Source organism: Typopeltis vanoorti, chromosome 25, assembly GCF_054136105.1.
Source record: "Typopeltis vanoorti isolate ZY-2024b chromosome 25, IOZ_Tvanoo_1.0, whole genome shotgun sequence".
Classification (NCBI taxonomy): Eukaryota; Metazoa; Arthropoda; class Arachnida; order Uropygi; family Thelyphonidae; genus Typopeltis; species Typopeltis vanoorti.
The window spans coordinates 56,158,042-56,183,558 of record NC_143573.1 but is presented as its reverse complement, the minus strand read 5'-3'; the positions used below and the strand labels follow the sequence as shown (position 1 = coordinate 56,183,558).

The 25,517-nt window shown below is 36.7% G+C and overlaps 1 long non-coding RNA gene across 1 annotated transcript in view; it reads right to left on the bottom strand.

The window, feature by feature from the left end:
• Positions 1-2,295: 2,295 nt before the first annotated feature.
• LOC150092759 (uncharacterized) overlaps positions 2,296-25,517 on the bottom strand; it is a 51,846-nt gene continuing 28,624 nt past the window's right edge. The window contains exons 3-4 of the long non-coding RNA XR_016550508.1: positions 22,943-23,052; positions 2,296-2,412 (exon numbers count right to left, since the gene is read on the bottom strand). This is a non-coding gene — a long non-coding RNA (uncharacterized LOC150092759). The remainder of the gene's footprint in view (positions 2,413-22,942; positions 23,053-25,517) is intronic.

Genomic DNA, 25,517 nt, shown 5'->3' with positions numbered 1-25,517 from the left:
CTTCTATATATGAGTTGTCCCAGTCCTGAAATTACTTCAAGCACAAATTTGTTTTGCTACACTTGGATAAAGGATTAAACCAAGCATATAATTTCTTGGTATCTTTAATCTTTAACTCCAGTATGTCTTTGGCATTGGTCACTCTACTCCCATTTTCATCTAATGGTGTTATTCTTTATCATTTATCCTACTGGCCACATAATGAAAGAATGCCTTCAGATTTTCCTTGAATCTCAATGCTAATTTATTCTTGTATTCAAGTTTTGCTTCCCTTATCGTATTAGTCACTTTCCTGAATCTTATATTTCTCATGCAGTTGATCTGCACCTCTCCCCTTATACTTTTTCCATAGCCTCCTTTTCATCTGCAGTTCCTGTTTGATATTATTAGTCATCCACTTTACACCAAATCTTGTTTTCTCTTTTCCCATTTGAGACACACAAGCAATTTCTGCTACTAAATATTTCTTCACTAGTTCCCATGCAGTGGTAATATCTTGCCCTTCCAAATCTTCCATCCATGGAACTGCCCCAAACTGATTTCTAAGATTATTGCATTCGCCTGTCTTATAATTGGACCTCATAGATGAGTCTTTGACTCCACAGGGTCTTAGGGTAATAATGATAATAATTCACATAAATTTCTTTCTTCTCAACACTTTCCCAAGTCAACACCACATGGTCACTCACTCTAACTGGGGACAGGGATGACATTTCAGTTACAATCACGTCATCTGACACCAGGACCAAATCTAAAACTTTTGAGCCTCTTTTTACTTCTGCTAAATGGTACTTGAGGCATTTGTCCCTCAAGAATTCCAGAATTTCCATTCCTTGCTATGAAATGTTTCCTCTTCCTAATTTGTGCTGCTATATTTAAAAATCTCCCATAATGATTGCTCATATTACATTTACCTAAACATTTCTTGTTCCTCACACTCTATATTGCCTGGCCTACAGCAACATCCCACTGATTATCCTGTCCTGCCTAACCCACCTCACAAAACTCTCAAAACCATTAGTGCCATTTCCCTCCAAATCCACAGCTCTGAGAAGACATAACACATCACTTACCATAAGCAATATTCCACCAAGAATTTGCCCTTCCTATCTTGCTGAAATACACTACACCCTTCTATCAATATATCTTCATTGAATCATGTTTCACTGATCCCAATAATCTTTGGACTGGCTGATGCTATCCATGCCACCAATTCATTTTCTTTATCCTGATACTTCTAACTTTTGTATAAAGAAATATCAATGAATTGTCTGTACTTCTATATCTATTATTATTCTTTCCAGACTCCACTCGACTCTGCATAACACCATATGTTTTCCCATCTTCCGAGTGTCTATTCCTACAAGAGGCCACCCTTGCTTTCATCCACCCTGACAACTTTAGTGTTTTCCTGTGCTAAAACTCTTTACTTGCCACAAGAACAATATTTTCTCCAGATGACCATGTCCTTCCTCATTCAAATGCATTCTGTATCTTGCAGACAGCTCTTTTATATGATAAGTTTCCAGTTTTTCTTGGGTTGGATCATTGTAAAAATTATTAATAAAATTTAAAAAGTTTTTTCCCTCTTGGTTAAAATGTAAAATTATGTTTGCCAATAAATTATATTCTTGTTTAATCCTTTATTGAAGTGTAAGCAAACAAAGTTTGTGCATGAGGTATCTTTATAGCTGAGGCTGCTTGTATACAAAGGCTGATGACTTCACATCAATTGCTTTAGCATCCCATAATGCAAAGTACACTTTGTTTCAGAAGTGCATAATGCCATATGTTAAGGGAGAATCACTAACCAGACCAGTTTCAACCTTTATCGAGGTCTCATCAGTGGGAGCCAGACTCAGGAAAGATACCAAGGTTGAGTTAATGACTGAAACAGGTTTGGATAGTGATCCTCCCTTAATACATAGCATTATGCACTTCCAGAAGGAAGCATGCTTTGCATTATGGGATACTGAGGCAAATGACATCAAGTCATTAGCTTCTATATAGAAGTAACCTAGCCATGAAGAGACTTCATACATGAACTGTGTTTCCTTATACTTGGATAACAGATTAAACAATAATATAGTATTCGTTAAATTTAACAGGAACAAATGACTATTAGGAGTAAATCATAAATATGCAAAAGCTTTATTTATCCAGGCCAAGCTTATAAAAATAAACAGTTTACAGGATAAGAAATGATTTGCAAAAAAGCAGTAAACTTATGAAATAAAAAAGAAAAAAGTCTAAACAAATCGGTTAAGGACAATTCATTAGAATAAATTATAATAAATTAATTCCAAACTGCAATGCCTATAATGGATTTTTTCCTTTTAATATTTTTCGAAAACTCCTAAAGCTGCTGGAAATTGGAGACATCCTGTTATGTTCATTTGAGGGTCTAGCATTCTGAAATTAGTAAAACTATATTTGTTTAATAACAATTAATTATTAAATGATGAAATTAGCGATACCTTCATAGCTAATTACATAACAGTTAAGTGTTGTCATAACACAATTAAGTATACATTTATTTTTTACAGTATCAGCCAAAACCAATGCTTATCCTAATGCAGTATATTAAATAAATTTTCAATTCATTTGTAATTTGCTGAGCATAAGATTTCAGTTAGGAATTTACTTTTATTTCACTCATATGAATGCAACTATTCAGAAATCTAGAAGTCAAACAGAAATAATGACAACCATAATTGCTGGCCTGGTTGGTCGAGTGGTTAGTGTATCTGTTCTCCAGCCAAAAGGATGCAGGTTAGAATCCCGCTGTGGGCATGGATGTTTGTGATTGTCTGTGAAAATACTAGTGGTGGTGGTAGGTAGTAGATGGTGTTGGTGTTGTTGGTGGATTGAGACAGTTGTAGAGTAGGTACCCTCCTTCGATGAGTCTTTGGACTCCCTGGAGATGTCACGTAATAATAATAAATAATAATAATAATTTAGACCTCTATCATACAGTTGGAAGAATGATGGGCCATTTTGTGCCCTTTGATCAGAAAAGACCACAATTTGATTCTCATCACATGAGAGGAATCTTTAGATGGATTTTTGCAACTGGTCATGAGTTAGCTGATCTCATATGAAGGTAGCAGAGTTTTTACCTCCCAGAAACTAAGGTTTTTCACATCCTGCATACAGACAAATTGACAAGAAAACATATAATTAGTAGACAAAAATACTATCATTGGCCAATAGATGGTATAGAGTGTAGATGATGAATAGTGACAGAGTGTAAACAGAGGATTAAGTAGTGTAGACAGTTGGTTGTTTGGTATGGAGTATTCTCCCATGATGAGTTCTTGGACTATTTGGAGGTGTCATATAATAATGACATAAAACAGTTTTGGCTTTTATTAATAAATAGAACAATTGCTCTGGATAAGGGAAATATATACAATGTGCCATTACTGAATTTAGCAAAGGCATTATTGTATAAGTTAAGATCAGTGTGATGCTGGTGGCATAAATAGATTGGCTTACTGTAAGAGTCATGTATTTACTGCTCCTGCAACATGCACTAGAGTGCCGGGTTTCTGCTCTTGCATGAGTACTGCTCTCTCTTCAAAGGATTTAAAATGGTAACATGGTATTAACAGCAAGTAAGAGCAGAATGATTCCATGTTGCCATGTGTCAAATCTTGCATTTTGAATTAATAAATTGGCATACCAGATATAAGTGAGAATGCCCTTTAACTCCTTTTGACCCAAGGATGGAATCAGCACATATGTCCACTCTAAATATATAACTTATAGTCTAACCAAGTAAAAAAAAAAAAAGAAAAAAACTTCCAATATGTCCACTCTGACATACCTTGCCAGAGAGTACCCAATCTAGAGTTGCCTGACCTTGACCTGCTTTGGTTGAAAATCTCCCTTCCCACTCAGTCAAATTCATTTGCTGTCTCTATCACTCCCCTAATGCCACCAACCACTCTGAGCTCTTTAATTTCCTCGCCTTAAACATTGAGTTTCACCAGTCCCACTTCCCTAACAGCAAAATCATCCTCCTAGGAGATTATGTCCACAACACCAACTGACTTTTCTCCTCTGGTTGTACAGAGATGCTGAAACCTTTAACATTGCTAACAACCTTACACAAATTGTTCACATGCCAACCAGAATACCAGATAACCCTAACCACTCCCCAAACACTATAGATCTCTTCCTTACCAGTGACCCTCTCAAATAACCCATTGTCTTCTCCCCATGCAACAATGCTTACACAGCCACTCCCACACAAGAGTAGCTTGGCATTATAACAGTGACAAGTGTGACAGCCTCTGTGACATGCAACTTCTATGCCTCATTTGCATGGTTGGACTATTGTTTCTGGCCTTCCAGCAATCCAAACATATGCACCGAACATATCACTAAAGTAATCCTTACTGGCACAGAAACATACATTCCTCATACTATTCTGAACTGCCATCCCCTATCTAAGCCCTGGTCCTGTACAAATAAAAAAATCAAGCATACAATAACTGGCTTATATCAAGAACTCCATCCTCCCTTAGTGTTTATACTCAAGCCTGAAATAGCTGCAAGAAAACTATCCATGCTCCCAAAACAGAGTTTGAAAGAGCAAAAAGCAGGAAACTTGCAGCCTGTCTAAACAGCAGCTGAGCCTTTTGGTCTCTTGCCAAAGCAACTAGTCATAACTTTTACCCAACACACTATTCCCATCCCTATCATATCCAGATGGTTCTATTGTATCATCACCAACAGAAAAAGCCAATCTCCTGTTCACACTTTGCTTCCAATGCATGCATAACTGACGATAGTAATGCCTCCAACCATTCCAGAAAGAGATAGAAGAATACTGTCCAAATTAGATACAAAAAAAGTCTCTTGGCCCTGATGGCATTCCTCCAATTGTCCTGAAAGTTTGTGCACCAGAACTGACTCCTATCCCTATGTTGCCTGTATATATTCTCTTACTCCACTGGTATTTATCTCACAGCCTGGAAATTTACCTGTGTTTAACCCATTCCCAAAGAAGGGTGGCAAATCACTGCCATCAAACTACTGTGCTATCTCACTCACCTCAGTCCTTCTAAAGTAATGGATAGAACAAGTAATTCCCAACTCCTGTACTACCTCGAAGACACCCAGCTAATAAATGACCCCAGTATGGATTCCATCACTACTGATCAATGGGAGAACTACTTACATATATTGCCCTTTTCTGGACAAATGCCATGGAGAAGTTTGGTGAATCTCAAGTGGTTGCACTTGATATCTCTAAAGCTTTTGAGCAAGTCTGGCACAAAGGCTTACTAAGCAAACTCCCATCATTTGATTTATCTCAGGACTTCTGCAGCTGGATTGCCAGCTTAGTCTGGACACACACTATGTATGATGGTGGATGGTTCATTATCCTCTCACCATTCAGCTAATGCCAGGGTTCTACCAGGTTATGTTCTCTCACCAGCCATCTTCCATCTATATATCAATGACCTACTTCAGTTGACCTCTAACCCAATACACAATCTTGCAGATGATAGCACATTGTACTCCTCCTTTTCATTTGGTAAACCTCACTCTATTGAAATAATCTCAACCTACAGAACATCCACCACCACTGCCCTCAATTTTGATCTCCAAGCCATCCTCCAATGAGGTTCAGATAACCCCATTAATTTCAATGCTAGCAAAACCCGTCTATAACAGACGGGACTCAGTGAGTCCCGTCTGTTATAGACGGAGCCCTTTGGTTGGAAAGACCTGGGTTCAATTCCTATCTGTTATGTGAGGAACTTATCTAGTCTCTTTTGACGAAAGGTAATTTAGCCAGTCTCATATGGAGGTAGGGGATTTTTCACCCAGAAACTCAAGTTTTTCGTCCCCCAGAACAGACAAAACTGGCCCTGTAAAACACAGATTTACAGTTATGAATATTGCCCTTAGGGAATGCAGCAGAGGAGTGACAAACTGACTGTATTAAAAATTTGTCATAAGCCCCTCATTAGGGGACTCTACCTGTCCTAAAGGGATGGACAACACAAATCAATCAAAACCAATTCTGCCTTATTTCTCACAAAAAAGAACCATTTTCTCTCAGTATTACCTTTGACAGTACTCAAATTTCCAGACAAGATGAGATTTCTGTGTTTGGAGTCACCCAGACATAAAACCCCTACTGACATACACACCACAACCATTTCTTCCTCAACTTCTAAAAAACTATGATTCCTCTTTCACTCAAGATGTTACTTCGCCTCTGAACAACTGTTAACCGTATACAAATCACAAATCCACCTAGCTATTAAATACTGCTCTCACATTTGGAGTGGGGGTTCTAAGAGCTCCCCCAAAATGCTTAACTTAATACAGAGAAGGGCAATTAGACTTATTAATAACCCATCTCTTACCAACTTTCTCCTCCCACTTTTGCTTAGGTATTTGGTTCCCATGAACATTTGGTTTCCATGGCAAATGTTTATATGAAATAGCATCTGTAATTTCCCCACTCAGTAATAAGTCCATTGGAATGTGCAGCTGCCATCCCAACATCCCTTCACAGTAAACCTTGAAATCCACAGAACGAGTTTCTTTTCCTCCTCCTTCATAACTGCTGCTGTATTGTGAACAGTCTTTCCCCTTATGTGTTTCCCAAGGAATACAATAAGCAGGCTTTTAAATCAAATGTAAACAAGTTTCTCCTTTCCTAACCCATTGCCTATACACAGTAATAATGTACTGGAAGTTGATTAATCAACCTCTTGTGTATGGACTCAACATAAAAAATAGTGGAGGAGGACAATATAATGGATTGTTGGTGTAATGAAAACAAAGGTCATAAAAAGAAATAAAAAAAAAATAAGGATCACACACAGATATCTTCAGTTAACACTCATCTCTGTACATGAACTTGGTCGCGTGGATTTTTAGGAGACTGGGACAGAGTATGAAAGAGGATAGCAGAATGATAATTTTGAGGATAGGATTTAGGGAAGGACATATAGATAGCATGCAGATAACTAGGTGGACAGCACTAGAGGGATGAAGAATATACAGATATTACTTTTATTCTCATAATCAGATATCCAAGAAGTCATTACCATGAGAGATCATTACACTACTCCTACTATACCATGCCTTCAGCTCATTCATTATTCCCACACTTGTGACATGCTTTGGCAATACGCTGAATGCATCTGCCACTGTCCAAGTGCAAAACCTGCTCATTTTCTTGTTCTCATCTTCCTTATATGACTTTTAAGAAGCAACTTCTCCCCCCCCCCCCCAATTCTATGAATAATCTCTTTAGCAACCCAATATAATATCACACCAACTTATATATCTGTAAGATATTGACCTTTTCCTCTTATTTATCATGCTTTGTAGATGGCTGGTCCTCAGACACAACATTCTAGTGCCCATATGATACTAACTGCTTTTTTTTCTTTTCTGAATTTTTCCAAAATTTCTTTATTATTATCGGGGGTGGAAAGTGACAAAATCTGTACTTGTTATATCCTCTTTCACCATTGCCACATTTTGTTTGTGCGGTCCTCACATTTTCAACTTCACAAAGTGAATACATAGCATCTAATCTTTGCTTTCCAATTTTTAAAACTTTACATTGCAACATTGAATCATTAAATACCTCATAAATCTGCCTATAGAGAATTTATTCAAATCATCCTGGAAAGCACAACATTATCTTTGCTCCTCCAAGTTTCCGGGTGGACAGCACTACCAATGTTTTGCATCATCTGCAAACAACTTCACATTTAATCTTCCAATATCATTAATATATGTTAGATAACAGTAGCCCAAAAACTGTACCTTGTGGCACACCAGTTATCATCCTCTTTTGGGATGCAGTCCCCCCCCCCCATATGCAAGTTATCCTATTTGCTCATTCTAAATACCAACCTGTCATGTGGCAAGCTATCAAAGACTTTTATAAAGTATAGATATATCAAAACATATGCAACTCTCTTGTTCACTGCTTTGGTCATCTCTGTTGTAATACATAAGTAAATAGCTAAAACATGACCTCCTCTTAACCAAACCATGCTAATGCCTACAGACAATCTTACCCTATTAGCCAATCATTCCTAGCTTCAAGCCTTGGTTTTAGCATTTCCTTTGTGGAGTGGTATATTATTTTATCGCTCTTCTACTCTTTTGAAAAACCAGTTGAAAGGTTCTCATTAATCCAAGGTAATGTTAAATTCCTGGAAATTCCTTTCTAGGAATTAAATTTCCTGGAATAAATAATATATTTCCTAAAGAAATTTAAATTCCTTTTAAACTTACAGTGATACACTGCAAGTTGATAGTAGATAAATTGGAAGTGCTTAGGACATTATGAAATCTCAGTCTCATGGCTGTTCATACAGCCACAAGATTAAGATTTCATACCTTACACTTACTACATTACAATTATTTTTCCCAATACATCTACTCACTTTTCTAGTTTATTCAAATCCTCTTGAATAGTCACAGCATTGGTACTATTAGTAATAATCCTCAGTGTTATATTATTTACAATTGACTTAGTATTTCCTGAACGAATCAGTAAATACCTGAATGGTTTAAACAACTGTATGAACATTTCATTTTTTGTCTGTAAGATATTCAGATTACATGTTTTCATTCTCTTCTCATACCCAATGCTCTGCATTCCTGATACAATTTTTGTTACTTACCTTTCTATCCTCTCTAAAATTTTTTCATTCATTCCCTTTATGTTTTGATGATGATCAGATTATGGAAGGATGATATTGATTGGAGAAAATGGTATAAAGACAGCTGTTGCAGATGGTGTGATGGAGATATTTAATGAGCAGTTGATGATGGGGAAGAGAGACTGACTGTAAATGAGCAAGATGTGTATGAGGAGTTGAGCAAACTAGATGTAAATAAGGCTGTGGGACTTGATAATATATCACCATGTATTGTGAAGGAATATGGCAGGGAGTTCACGCCAGCCTTGACATATTTTTTTTAATAAAAGTCTTGCACTCAGTCAAGTTCCCAAGGTGTGGAAGGAGGACAAAATTATGCCACTTCATAAAGGAGGTGATTGAACTTGAGCATCAAACTATAGGCCTATCTGTGTGTCAGGTGTTGTAGTTAAGTTGTTGGAGAAGCTTGTGAGAACTAGGATCAGAATTAGGTTGACAAACAATGGTATTATCTTTGATGGACAGCATGGATTTGTTAAAGAGAAGTCATGTTTTAGTAATCTACTTACTTATTACAATAAGGTGACTGCTTCCATGGATAGAGGAGAAGGATACACAGTAATATACTTAGATTTTGCAAAGGCTTTTGAAGATTACTACATGATAAGTTGATAGTCAAACTGGAGTGGATGGGGTTGGATATTAGATTGATGCATTGGATTGGAGACTGGCTATCTGATAGGTATCAACAAGTTGTGTATGGGAGAGCAATATCCAGGAAAAGGAAAGTCACTAGTGGTGTGCCTCAGGGGTCTGTTTTAGAGTCATTGCTGTTTAACTTGTATATTAATGATATTGGTGAAGATTTGAAAGGAGATATTCAGTTGTTTGCAGATGATGCAAAGTTGGGACGAACCATGAAGAGTAGAGAGGATGTTGTGGCCTTACAAGAAGACTTGAATAAATTGAGTGATTGGGAATGGGATGCGAGTTGGCAATTTGGAAAACAAAAATGGGATGAAGAATTTATGCTTGGTGAGGATATATTGTCGGCAAGTGGACGAAATAAGAGATCTGGGGATGATAGTGGATAAGGATCTGAAATTTAGAGGACACATAGCCAAAATTGTGAAGACAACATAAAAGCTTCTGGGAATGATGCAGAGGACACTGACTTGTAGAAGTATGGAGATTCTTGTTCCATTGTATAAATCTTTGATTAGGCCACACATTGACTATTGTGCCCAGATTTGGTCATCTGGTTTTCAGAAGGATGAAGAGATGTTGGAGAGAGTTCAGAGGCGACTGACTAAGGTAGTTTCTGACCTCTGGAATGTCGAGTATGAGGAAAGATTGAGAAGATGCAACTTGCAGAGTCTGATGGACAGGAGGAGGAGGAGGAGGGTAGATATGATAGAGACCTACAAGTTATTAAGAGGTTGTTATAGGATCAGTGCTAGAGAGGTTCTACAGAAAATAGAATGAGATCAGGGGAGAACCAGAGGTCATCCCTGGAAGCTGTATAAGGAGGGTGTGAGTAGGGGAGTGAGAGAAGCAGGTTTTTTTCATGCAGAGTTGTGAATGATTGGAATGCCTTGCCTGAGAGTATGGTGTCTGCAGAGAATTTGAGTGTTTAAAGCATGGTATGATGAGCTGTGTGTTTGATAAAAGGACCTCCTAGATGAATCTTTGACTCCATTGGGTCTTGTGTAATAATAATAATCTAGATGTGGTCTTATTATGGCCTTAGACAATAGAAGCATCATACCCTTATTTTTGCTAGCCAATGTTCTGCTCATACTGTAGCAATTCTCTGGGCTGTCTTTACCTCTGCTGTTCCCTTAATGTCAATTTCTGTATTGTCATCCAAGCAGTCTTCCAACTGCAGTTTCCAAAATTACACTTACCACATTAAACTTTTTTTACATTTATCTATTTGCTTTGCACAGTTTATTCAAATCCTCTTGAAAAGTCACAGCATTCATACCATTATTACTAATAATACTACTTACTGTCATATCATTTTCAAACAACTGATTATTCACCTTCCCCCCCCTTCCACAATCTAGTTACAGTATTATTGGCATAAAGTTTGAAGAGTAATAGTCTCAGTAATGAGCCCCATGGAATCCCCCCCCACACACACATGTAATTTTCTTTCTTCCTGATACTGCTTCCACATACACTGTTCTGATATCTATCACACATTAATTTTGTGAATAGAAGCATGTAACTTCCATTCACAGAAAAGTTGTAGACCTATAGTAGTTAGCATTGTGGGTGGGCTAAGGATTTTTGTATTTTTTAAAATTAATTTTTTTTCTTTTATTTATTTTTAAGCAGTATGGAAACACTGTTCTATTGATCAAACCTAAAACTTTTTCAAGACTCTTCAGGCCTCCAATAAGCAGGGCAGTTGTCTCACACTGGGTAATGAAGTTCACTGGCACTTAAAGACAATCACAAACAGCCATGCCCGTGACAGAATTCCAACCTGCAGCCTGTTGGTTGAATAGCAGATAATCTAAATACACAGTCAACCAAGCTGGCAAATTATGTTGCAAATTAAATATTAACTTGTGAAATACTTTTGCAAAATCCAGAAAAACTACAGTGTATACGTCCATCATAGATGACTCTCGCTTTTACTTTATTAAATATAGGTAAGCAACAATGCTATCTCTTATGCTATGCTTTCTCTGCATATGAGCACTTACTATTTTCTTCAGAATTTTAAAAACCACAATAAACTTATGTCCTGATGCTTTCTTTTTACTACCATCCTTTAAGGAATGCTGTTATCTTGCTCTCCATCCATTCCTTAGGAACTCTTCTGATTGCAAGACTTTCATTAAATGGCAAAGGTCAGCACTGTCAGTTTCTTATTAGATTTCCTTAACCACTTACTAACCAAGGCATGTTTAGCTGTATCTGTTGATGAAAATATGGATGCAAGTATACATTGAAATATAGTAAAACCCCGAAATTACGCGGTAGGTGGGACCAACAAAAAGTGTGTAAGTCGAATTTGCGTAACTCGGGGTATAATTTTGCATGTAATTTATATATACAAACATACGACTGGGACCAAAGGTTTACAAAAACACCTATATTTTTTAAGAAATATAATCATAATTGTAGTTTTTCGTACATAAAAAAAGAAAGTTATTTTGATGTTGATGGTTTCATAAAATCTAATAGATTCGTCTGATGGCATAATGTCTTTTTCTTGTCACGCAAAATTTCTTCATAGCAAGCTAATGATTTTTTTTATTCCTTGCCTTGTGGCTACAATTCGTTCCTCGTTGGAATCTATGTCCTCCAAAATCTGTAAACCTTTCTTTTATGATTGTTCTTACTGTGGACTCTTTCTTTGCTAGCTCACAAATTTTCATTCCGCCTTCAAAATCCTTAATAACGTTGAGTTTTGTTTCCAAAGTCAATGTTTTTCTTTTCTTGCTAGCTGTGGAAGAATCAGACTTGCTTCTTTTGGATGACATTATTATTTTTTATGTGATAAAATTTTTATCAAGAACATAACATTAAACAATCGCAAGGTTTGTAGACTATAAAAATCGTGTATGAATGGAGACCGCACGAAACACGTCAGTGCTTGTTCACAGCATGTGCGACACTGGCGAATGCGGCTCAGCACCTGAAAGATACGACTAGTGGTTAGGCGTGAAGCGGGACGGGAATACGTACATATAAGAAACCACGTAACTCCAGATTCACATAAGGCGGGGTATGACTGTACCATTAATGTACCACTGAAATGGCATGGCTATTAAGTATAAGTCAGTTGATATATTTCATTCACTATAGCCATGGTTAAAATATATGGCAGAATCTCATTATCCCCACCAGCTTGCTGACAGAATATTCTAAATACTCTGAATAACCTTCCCTAATCTCCTATAAAGATAGGTAGGATTTAAGCATTCTACATCATTAGGATAAACACACCCTAACAAAGAGATTACTAACAATCCCTGTTATGTCATCCATGTGAGTCACCTGAGCACATAAGCTTTACAGGATGATTAATCCTCAATCTTTTCTGCTTCTATTCATCATCCAAGGAATAAAGACAAGGGGTTCTTAGCACCAGTAAATGCAAATGTAACAAAAATTGTTGGCATTAGGGTGCCCTTGTAAATACTACTTGTTTGGTTAACTTGAATACACTTTGCCCATAGCATTCTATATCCTCACAGGAATAGAATGCAATGCATACTGTGTCTTTTCATAAAAGATGAATTGGAGTCGAAAGGATATTGATCATAATATGCAGATAAAGTTAACTGTTTTAGACATATATCGGAAATGGTGATGGTATCAGTAATGCAGGCAATGGATTCCAGACTGTCTAGTGTGAGGTAGAGGTTAACAGGACAAAATACATAGTTGCATGCTGCTACACACCAGGGTCATCTTGAACAGAAGGGGAGTATAGGTGGAGAAACCTTATAAAGTGAACATCATTATGGATACTTTTGACTATGAGGAGGATAAAAGACTGAAGGAAGGATAAGGCATACAAAATGAGTGCATTTATAATGTTATAGATGGATAACTACTTTAAACAGCGCATGAGCAAAAAGGCTCATGGTGCAAGAATATCACATCTAGTAACAGCATCTCAGAATCTGTATATGAATCAGGTAGCTGTTTTGCTTCCTGATCATGCTGGTCTAAATAAAAAAAAAGAATCTGTATAAAAAGTATCTCAGAATCTGTATATTATTATTATTATTATTCCTGATACCTTCAAGGAGTCCGAAGACTCATCGCGGGAGGACATCTTCAACTGTCCCTACACCTTACCTCTACTACGAATCAACGCCATCTACCGCCCACCTCCAACACCACCACAACTAGTAATTTTTGTCTGTAAATTGCGTGTGTTCTGAAGGGCCGATTTGTATGTATGCGGGATGAAAAACCCGAGTTTCCGGGAGAAAAAACCCTGCTACCTCCGTATGAGATCGGCTAACTCACCATCGATTGAAATCGACCAGATAAAGATTCCTCCCGTCGCGACGAGAATCGAACTTAGGCCTATTCCAATCGAAGGGCGCAATGTACCGTCGTTCTTCCAATTGCGCTACAGAGGCATATGAATCAGGTAGCTGTTTTGCTTCCTGATCATGCTGTTCTAAATAAAAAAAAAGACATGTGGAACTACCACCACCACCATCTAAATCCACTAGATGGCAGTTCATTGGCAGGTTTGTTCAAGTTTGTTTGGCTAATTAAGTATGAATTTTATGTGCTTCTGTGCAAAAGTTGCTATAGAGTTGTGTGCTTGTAGTGTTTGTGGTGCACTTGTTTGAGTTTATGTATAAAATCTGTAAATTTAGAGTGAGGTGTACTAACTTGCATAAAAAGCAAAATGGCAGTAGCTTTGTCTGTAAATAAGTTGCATTTTGAATTTAGTCATTTAATCAAATGTGAGGTGTGCTATACGTATTCATTATATTATGTCAATTAGCTATGGATTTTTAAGATAGGTGGAAGGAGAATGTGTGCTAAGTGCAATTTGAATGCAGAGTCAATGGGTAGTGATGTATTGGTGACATCAGCAAGAATGTAATGAAATATTGGGATAAAATATTTATTTCTCTATTTTGGAAAACCAAAGTTAGAAAAAACAACAGATTGATTACAAACTCACAAGTTACAGGAAATGCTGGTTGATTAAAAAAAAAAACTTCACATGAAATTTGGCATTGTTTGTACCTCGCAATATTTTCATAGTCAAGTTGATATGAAGAAGTGGCCAATTGCAGACAATCATCCAAATGATCATTTGTAATTTGGTTTCTTAATTAATTTTTTATGATTTTTTTTTTTTTATATTTGAAAAAGCAGATTCTGACGAGTATGTCGATCTGAAACGACAGAATTTTTCGCGCAATATCAGTTAATATTGGGAATTTTTCATGTGCATACTTCCAAATGACTTCATTGTTTATTGATTTTAAATGTAAACTATTCTGAATGTTTATTATCTCAAGTTCTACTTCAGCTTGGTTTATATCAAACAACCCACTAATTGTATTTGAAATTTCTGTGATGTTCAAGTTTTCTTGAAATGGATTATTGATAAAAGATACAATCATTTCAGTTTTATTAAAATCTTTAAATCTTGAATTTATTTCTTCCTCAACTAATTCTTTTAAATCATAGTGAAGCATTTCTTGATTTTGTCCAAAAACTTTTAATAAATATGGGAGATATCTAAATTTGCGGTCATTTATATTTTTCTTTAATAAAAGTATTGTTGGAAAGTTTTTATTGAACTTAACATGTCAATTAAATTTTTATCTCTACCTTGGAACTCTAAATTTAAATTGCTTAATGTCATACAGAAATCTACTAAAAATAATAAGTGTAACAGCTATCACTCAATTGTGGATAAATATCTCCTTTTTCATCAAGAAAATTTTTTATATCGTTAATTAATACAAGAAATCTTTCTAAAAATTGACTTCTGCTGAGCCAGCAAACATTATTGTACAACAGAAGTTCCCTATCATCATCTGCCTGTAATTTAAATAACCGCCGTTGCAGGGCTTTTCCTCGAACAGAATTTACAATTTTAAATGTAATATCCAAAACATCTTTTGTGTTTAATCCTTTACTACACACAGTATTTGTTGGTGAATAATACAGTGGTACATTAAAAACTCTGGATATTTGTCATTGTTTTTAGATAATGAAAAGAAGTCTGATTTATTACCTATCATTGCAGGAGCACCATCAGTAGTAATAGACACAAGTTTAAAAAGCGGAAGTTTGTGTTGTTTCACAAATTCATCAAATGCTGAAAAAATGTCTTCTCCCCTAGTCCTTCCCAATAATGGTATAATTTTCAAAAGTTCTTCTTTACTTGAATAATCTTGAAATACCATGTGAATAAATACCATTAACTGAGCAATATCAGTGAAGTCGTTTGATTCATCAAATTGTAATGAAAACACAACACACTGGTGAATGTCTGACATTAACCTGGTCTGGAAACTTTTCTCCAGCAATTGGAACTCTTCCTTTCGGCAATTTGAAACCTTGTCTGTGGCCTAGAAGTAGTCTCTCTCTCTCTAGCGACATCTCGAACCGAGAAGTTCCTTTTTTGGAAGAGGGAAACTCCTCTCTCAAGCAACACGGATCCGGGCAGTCTCTCTGACGGGGACTCTGGACCAGGCAGCCTCCTCTCTGACAGCAATTCTGGAACCTGGACCCCTTCTACTTGCTTCAGTCCCTTTTTATTAGGCCTCCTCTGAGACCTCGCATGAAGTTTGGCAACCCCCAAAGAATCGGTATGAATCTTTCATCTTAAGTTTCAAGTTCGGCACGTCTTTTGTTCTCCTCCGCTTTCTTTTGATTGTAAGTTGCCGGCCATCGGAAAGTTGTTTGAACTCTTTCTGACTGACTTCGGAGATGTTTACACTTAGAGCCTGTAAGCCTTTCTCATACATACAAGTTTCAATAACAATCTTTCAAATGCCGGCATGTACAGCTTTGCCGACAAAAACATTGTCTTTGTTTTTAACACTCTAACATATTCTTATTAAAGCAGTATATACAGTTAGCCTCAAAAGAGTTATTTATAAAAACATCTAATACAAACTATACCGAGAACAAACAAAGTTTATTTTTTTACAATATTCACATCGGACTTTACCTAAGTAAAAAATCGATGTAACGTGCTTTGGAATATTTAATATTTAAGCTACAATCAAGTTTTTACACTTTGCTTATAATCGTATTCACTCAGCTCACTGTTTGACTTCCACTGATCCAAATTAGTTCATTTACCCAGACTTATAAGAAAATTACTGATTTGACAATTTTAACGAAAAATAAATAAACAATAGCAATACACTTAAAGTTAATTAAAAATAATACAAAATAATGATAAATAAAATATTATGTTTTCAGTTTTAATTATATTTGTAAGTAAGGAGATATACCCAAGAGATCGACCAAAAATCGCTCTACCCCTGACATAGGACAATTCAAAAGATGGTGGAAAAGTAGAAGAGCAAATGAAGAATGGTTAGCAAGCTGGCATGAAAGATATGAACACAAGTGATGATATTAGAAAAGGATAGGTAAGATTGAGGAATGAACTGAGGGATGTACAGATTGAAATAGGATATTTAGAGAGGAGATTGGTATTTGGAGGTGCAAGAAACAAGGCGACAGTGGTAGACAACTCAAAGATATATGATTACAGTAGAATAGTAAAAAGTAGAGTATTGCTGCATGGTGAAAAATGTGTAAACGAGCAGGTGTCAAAAGTATGTCTGAGAGAAGCAATGATAGGAAGAGTGACTGAGACTATGAAAAGAACAGCAAACGCATAGGAGTTGATCGTGCTGGTTGGAACAAATGATTTGTGAGGAAGTGTGAATGAGATAATATCATGGGATTTGTGAGTGTATTGCTAAAGTATGATAGTAGAGAAATGAGAAGATCAATGATTATGAATGCTTTGATAGCTATAATGTGCAGTAAGAGAGGACTTGAGTATGTGGATGTATGGGATAAATTTGAAGGCAGAAGAGAGCTGGTTACTGCAGATAGTCTGCATTTGAGTGAGAGTGGTTGTGAAGCTGGGTAGATTGTTGATGACAGGAGGAGAGTGTATAGCCAGTCATGGAAATGAAAACTAGATGGTGGGACTGTGTATGATACCAGGATTGGTGTAAAATAACAGATAAAGAAAGACAAGATAGGAACAAAAGGGTCAATATGGAAGACTGATTTTATTTGTTGGAGATGGAACATGAATCACATCTGATGAAGATATAGTGTTAATGTTCAATAAGTATTTTGTTGGTGTGTTTCATGTAAGAGATTAAAAGTAGTGTTGAATAGCAATAGGGAGGACAAAAGATTGACAATTCAAGAATGGGAAGTATTGAGAATATTAAATAACTTTGATGTTAATAAGGCTGTGGGTCTGGATGGGATATCACCATGTATACTAAGGAATGTGCAAAAGAGCTTGCACCCTTGATTTGGGTTGTTCAACAAAAGTCTTGCAAAAGAAACAATCCCAGAAGAGCAGAAAAAGGGAAAACTAGTGCCAATAGATAAGGGGGAATTCAAGTCAATAGTGTCAAATTATTAGCTGCTATGTATATCAGATGTAGTGGTGAAGGTGTAAATACAGAATACTACACCATCTGGATTGATGAGAATGGGGAATCTTTTGAGAGCACATCATTGTTTTCTTAACGGTTGGTTATGCTTTAGTAACTTGGTTACAGTGTATTGGGCAGAGGAGATGCTTATACTGTGATTTTAAATCATCTCATTAATTACCACATGATAAACTACTGTTAAAATCGAGCAAGATGGGGGTAGATAGATTTGAGTGTTGTACAGAAATTCGTTAGTAAGAGGTATAATAGATGAGAGTTTAACAAAATCATACCAACCTGCTGCGAATGTTAAGGATGTAAGTGAGTCAATTAGAATGCAAAAGCAAAGGGTGAAAGAATTGATAGTGGTAGCAAGAACAAATGATTTGAAAGGAGACAAAATGGCTATGAGAGAGGATTTGAAGGAATTGCTTGAGGTAGCAAAAGAGAAGAGTGAGAGAGTTAGGATGGTGAGTCTGTTGACGTGGTATGACAGTGAACAGTATAGGAGGAGAGCCAAAATTGCTAATGACTTTATGGGAAGATTATGCAGGAGGAATGGTGTGGAATTTGTGGATGTGTGGAGTGAGTTCGATGGGCAAAATGATTTATATAAGATGGATGGTTTACATTTGAATGGATTTGGTGTATGGAGACTTGAAAAGGTGTTGTTGAATGAAGTGGATGTGCAGAATCAGGGAAACTAGAGTTGTTGAGGGGGGGGTGAAGTAGATATGTAGACTTTAGGGAGACAGTCGAGTGTATGAATGTGTATAATATGCCCAAGCAAGTACGAAGGACAATAAATCAGAATGGGATAGTTAGTATAAGGCATCAAAATAGGGATGGGACAAATGGGCTTCTGAAATTCATGTATACTAATGCCAGAAGTATTAGGAACAAGAAAGAAGAATTTTTGGCCTTGGTTGACACACTTCCAGGCCACAGGTTATTGGCATTAGTGAAACATGGCTGACAGAAGATGATATAGCTAGTGGGATAGAATGTGAGAGGTATGGTGTGTTCAGGAGTGACAGGAGAATAAAATGGGGGGAGGAGTGTTATTGATGACAGCTGATGAGCTACAGCCAAGGAGAATAGAAGTGGAACTGCAGGATAGAGAAAAGAGCACATTTGAGGCTATTTGGTATGAGATTGAGACTAGCAGAACAAAATATACAGTTGGGTGCTGCTATAGACCAGGTGATGGAATAGATGGTGGAGATAGTATGCATAAGCAAATAGACGCAATGAGTGGAAGGAGGAGAGGACACATGGGAGGAATGAATTGGATTTTATGCAGTTATTAAGGGATAACTATCTGAGTGTAATGGAAAACACTAGGGGTTCAAAAGTGCTTGACCTAGTAATTGCATCTGAGAATTAGGCTGTAACGAATATGACCACGTTGCCACCAGTTGGTGAGAGTGATCATAGGGTCTTGACTTGGGAGGTTGCTCATGTTCTTAACTGCCTCCCATGCACTACTAACATGTTAGTAGCGCATGGGAGGCAGTGCATGGATGAAGTGTTTGCATGAGGCAATGGCTGACTGTATACCTAGAGTCCGAATAATAAATCAAGTAGGGATTAAATGGATGAATAACACCATTAAGCTTGAGCTGCAAAAAAAAGAAACAACTATGGAGGGAATTTAACAATGAGTCTTCTAACTCCATGGAGACACTTATAATAATGCAACAAATGCTGACATGTACAGATAAGGAGGCGATAGCTTATATAAGATGATGTTTATGCCTCATTTAGATTTTGGTGCACAGATCTGGTCATCTGGGTATATCGGTGATAAGGAATGACATGATCAAGACATATACATTGGTGAGAGGAGTTATCAAACAGATATAGGAGAATTATTGTATAGGATAATGGGTGATGCAAGAATGAAAGGTCATTCCTGGAAACTGTACAAAGATCATGTGAGCAAGGAAGTGAAAAGGAGATTTTTTTTTGCTTGCCAAGTGGTTAATGAGTGTTCCAATACTGAATATCTTAAAAGCACAGTGTGATAGTTATTGTGGTCTGTGAGTGTTCAACCTCCTGCAATGGATTTCAGACTCCATTGAGGCTTAGAAGTAATGGAAATTATACTATCCATAGGGTTATATCTGGCTGTATATCTGGAGTTAGCATAATAAATTGCATAAGAGTTAAATGGATGAATAAAAAGAAAGCGGTGCAGATCTAATATCAGGAGAAGAGTAATGACCAGGCTACACAGAAATATAAAGAGCAGGCCAAAAGAAATTCAAGAATTCTTTTTCTGTGTGATGAATTAAAGAAAAAACAACCATAGAACAAGAAGTGAATGCACAGAACGTAAAAAGAATGCCTGATACACTATTAATGGCTCAGTTATCAATGGCAGACCAATTAGTTCTCTGGATAATGAGGGACGTGTCTGCAGTACTTGGCTGAACTAATCTTCCCCATCCTAATCAGTTAGTCAAGCATCCGAAGAATGCACTCCAAGTATGCCATTTGGTAGCTAATGAGAGCTGAAACAAGCTGTTTGTAACCTTTCTTTTAGGCTTGCACGGTGATCCGAATGCATTTTTGGAAATCATGGAGACAACTACCGTGTTTGAATAAAAACTTTAGTTTACTATTACTAAAATTTTACAATTCGACGTTTCGACCTTTATGTCAAGGTCATCTTCTGGAGCGTACAAATATACACACGAAACAAGCTATACTACAATCATACTGGTTCGTTAAAGACACTGACTAACCGCTACCACAATTGTTGGCCTGACCTCTGGTGAAAAAAAAAAAAAAAAAAAAAAAAAAAAAAATTACATCAACGCTAGAGTCCTATTATTTGTGTTGTCTACTATATACATATATTAACATCATTCCAGCCAGTTGGAGTGGAATGGTTTCTAATAATAGCAGATTGGCTAGAGTCCTGACTTATGTTGAATCTTTCAAATTAGGTTGGCTGAATGTGTGCCATCCAGATCCTTGGAATTTTCATACCATCTTTATTGTTGATATTTGGGTGGTTTATCAGGATTTCGCAGGATTCTTTAAATTTTCTTTCGTACCATGTTTTTGTGCGGTGTAAGGAGCAGGTGCTTTTCCAGTTGATTTGGTGTAAGGTGTTGAGTGCATGGTCTGAGAGGCCTGCTTCACCATAATGGTTATATTTAATGTATCTAATGTGTTCTTTCTTGCATATAGGGATTGTCCGTCCTGTTTCACCAATGTACAGTAAGTTACAGGTGCAGCGGATGCAATAGACTCCAGGATGTGCTAATGGGAGGAGAGGATCCTTAGAGGAGCTGAATATGGTTTTAAGTTTAGTGGGTGGTTTAAAGATGGCATTAAGGTTATAATGTTGTAGGATTCTGTTGATTTTTTCCGATAACCCTTTAATGTATGGGATGGCTATGGTTTTACCGTAATTTAGATTCATTTTTGTTGTGGTTTTATAGAGTATTTTATTGACAGTATTTTTGTTATAGCCATTGTTTATGAATGTGTCACTAATGATTTTTAGTTCTTGTTTCAGGGCTTTCTGGTTAGAGCAAATAGTTGTGGCTCTGTTTTTAAGGGTGTTTATGACTCCATATTTTTGTGCTGGGTGGTGATATGAATTCGCATGTATGTATTGGCCCGTGTGTGTCGGTTTTCGGTAGACCGTGAAGGATAGATTGCCTGAAGGAAGACGTGTAACTAGTGTGTCTAGGAACGGGAGCGAATTTTGGTTTTCGATTTCGATGGTAAATTGTATGCGTTCATGTTGTTTGTTTAGGTGGCTGAGGAATGTGTTTAGCGTTTGTCGACCGTGCGGCCAGATCGTGAACACGACGTCAACGTATCTGAGCCAGATTGTCGGTCGAAGCATGGCGGAATCAAGAGCCCTTTGCTCAAAGGTTTCCATGTAGAAGTTCGCGATTGGGGGGGATAATGGTGAGCCCATGGCCGTACCTTCCTTTTGTAGGTAGAATTTGTTTTGCCACACGAAGTAACCGGACTTTAGTACGTGGGCAAAGAGGGCCGTAATGTCGGGCGGAAATTATGTTTTTGATTATGTTTATAAAGTGTTGTGTGTTTTTTACGTAGGAGGGGGAATGACCTACCAACTCCTTGAGTGTTGCTGCTAATTTCTTGGCTAGGTGGTAATTGGGACTGTCTATTCCTTCCACTATTGGTTGAAGGGGTACATTTTGTTTGTGTATTTTCAGAACCCCATATATTCTGGGGGGGGCGGGCGTAGTGGGGTTTGAGTTTTTTAACTGTGTCTGGTGGCCGTCACTTCTTGGCCATAAACCACCCAAATATCAACAATAAAGATGGTATGAAAATTCCAAGGATCTGGATGGCACACATTCAGCCAACCTAATTTGAAAGATTCAACATAAGTCAGGACTCTAGCCAATCTGCTATTATTAGAAACCATTCCACTCCAACTGGCTGGAATGATGTTAATATATGTATATAGTAGACAACACAAATAATAGGACTCTAGCGTTGATGTAAATTTTTTTTTTTTTTTTTCACCAGAGGTCAGGCCAACAATTGTGGTAGCGGTTAGTCGGTGTCTTTAACGAACCAGTATGATTGTAGTATAGCTTGTTTCGTGTGTATATTTGTACGCTCCAGAAGATGACCTTGACATAAAGGTCGAAACGTCGAATTGTAAAATTTTAGTAATAGTAAACTAAAGTTTTTATTCAAACACGGTAGTTGTCTCCATAATTTCCAAAAATGCAAGCTGTTTGTAAAGAGCTATGATACTGGGGTAAGACTTTTAGAGGATTGGCATGCAAGTGTTTTACTCAGTAATGACAAAACTGTACAGAGAATGATGGAAATTTTGTTAAAAAAGAAAAGAACATACATGAAAGATGGCAGAGCAATTCACTTAAAAACTACTGTTAGATAAATTACATTTTCTGATAAAAAATAGGGAGGCATTAATTTTGTAAAATCCTCCATAAGTATTTATTGACAAAATGATTCCTCACCATAACACTAGAGTACAGATTTAATACTGTATAGCATAAAGCAAAAATAGTTTAATATTTCTTATTTAAAAGAAGATATCACAATAAGAATATCTGATGCCAATATATCATACAAATACTTAAACAAGAATTTACTTACTGTTCGAGTCAGAATAGGATGTCTCACACTCCATTTTTGGCCGGCATTTGCACTCATATAACGGATTGTGAAAGCTGACTAAAATGTCTGCGAGTTTCCAAGACATCATGCTAAAAAAAAAAAAAAAAAAAAAGCAATTTTAACCAAACTTCTGTCACAACTTAATGGACAAATCCTTCTTGACAACAATTACTTATACAGTTTAAGAGTGTTACATTTAAACAGTAAGGAAAACAAAATTATTATGCACATAATGAATAATTATTATTATAAATACAACTTCAGGAAATCTAAAGATTCACTGCAGAAGAACACTAACCATTATTGATACAATATTTATCATACTTTATCATCATGAATGCCAGTACAACTTATTCCACTCACTCCTTCACCACTCTCTAAGCTGAAAAAATATATCTTTTTACTTACATTCTGACAATTTCAAGGTATGGAGTAACCCCTTGTTCCCTCCCTTCTTGTCATGCATTAAAATTTCTTCTCCATCAATTCTATAAAACCATTTCAGTAACATACATATTTTTATTCATTATTCAAATTATGTAAACAACTACTGTGTTATAGTAAAATTTCAGTTTTACATAAAAAAAAAAAATAATCACTCAACATTTCGACTTCCACATCTGGAGTATACACATATATACAAAGAAACAAACTACATTACAATCTACATGGTATGTTAAAGTTACATTATTATTATTACTCCCAATACCTCATAGAGTCAAAGATTCATCTTGGAGGTCCCTTTATCACACACACACATACACACACAGCTCATCATACTGTGTCTTAAACACACTCAAACTCCTTGCAGACACCACACTCTCAGGCAAGGCATTTCAATAATTTACAACTCTACAAGAAAAAAACCTGCCTCTCACTCCCCTACTCACACCCTCTTTATACAATTTCCAGGGATGACCTCTGGTTCTCCCCTAATCTACCACTATTTTCTGTAGAACTACTCCAACATTGATCCCATAACAACCTGTTACCAATATGTTGAATTTTTTCTTGACAATTATTCATAAGACTATTACACTTTTTTTATATAATCTTTGTCAAGTAGCTTTATTTTATCCTCCTACATGTTTCGCCAATCTTTTTCTATTAGCATCCTCAGGGAATACAAACTAGTAAGCTAAAATGAAGGTTACAGACTAGGTTATAACTGATGGTTCTAATTCATACAAAAAATTGGTATTGTGCGTGACAATGTGCGTGTCTTGTTAACGTGATTTATTCATTATGGCTCGTGATGTAATTGTTATGAAAGTTCATTTCTTTGATGTTTAATGATCTGGTAAAAGTTTTCCAAATTTCTGGTAAAATTAGACCTTGATTCTTGTTTATGTTTTCGGTTTTACGGGCGACTGTAGCTGATGTAGGAGGATAAAATAAAGCTACATGACAAAGATTATATAGAAAAAGTGTAATAACCTGTTACCAACTTGTAGGTCTCTATCATATCGCCCCTCTTCCTCCTGTTTAGATCCTTATCCACTATCACCCCCAGATCTCTTATTTCCTCCACCTACAACAATATATCCTCACCAAGCATAAATTCTGCATCCTATCTTTGTTTTCCAAATTTTAAAACCTTACATTTTGCAACATTGAACTCACATCCCCATTGCCGTGCCCAATCACTCAATTTATTCAAGCCTTCTTGTAAGGCCACTACATCTTCACTACTCTTCATGGCTTGTCCCAACTTTGCATCATCTGCTAACAACTGAATATCTCTAATCCAAATCTTCACCAATATCATTAATATACAAGTTAAACAGTAATGGCACTAAAACAGACCTCTGAGCCACTCCACTTTCCCTTGATATTGCTCCCCCATACACAACTTGTTGTACCTATCAGATAGCCAGTCTCCAATCCAATGCACTAATATAATATCCAACCCCATCTGCTCTAGTCTGACTGTTAACTGATCATTATTATTATTATTACGGGTATCTCCATGGAGTCAGTAGACTCATCGCGGGAGACCCATACTAGCAAAACAATATCTGTCATATCTCTTCTTGAATTCATTTACAGACGAAGAGCTCACAACTAAGTCAGGCAATGAATTCCACTCGTTCACCACCCTCCAGGCAAAAAACCTTGTTCTGACACCTTTGTTAACTACACTCTTCTTTAATTTCCAGAGATGATCTCTTGTTCTTCCATCACTATCACACAGCTGAAACATTTCCCCTGCATCAATCCTATAAAAACCTTTCAGTAATTTAAATGTTTCTATCATATCACCTCTTCTTCGCCTATCAACCAATCTCTGCAATCCACAAGCTCTCAGTCTATCAATGTAGGGAGCATTTTTTATATCACTCACCAACTTGGTCACTCTTCTCTGAACCCTCTCCACAGCCTCCTCATCTCCAAGGAATCCAGGTGACCAGACCTGAGCACAGTAATCCAAATGTGGAAGTATCAATGCTTTATAAAGGGGAATAATAACCTCTTTATCTCTGGATGTCAGTGTGTTCCTCAACAACCAAGTAATCCTATGTGCAATCTTGGACGCCTTAGCAATGTGTCCTCT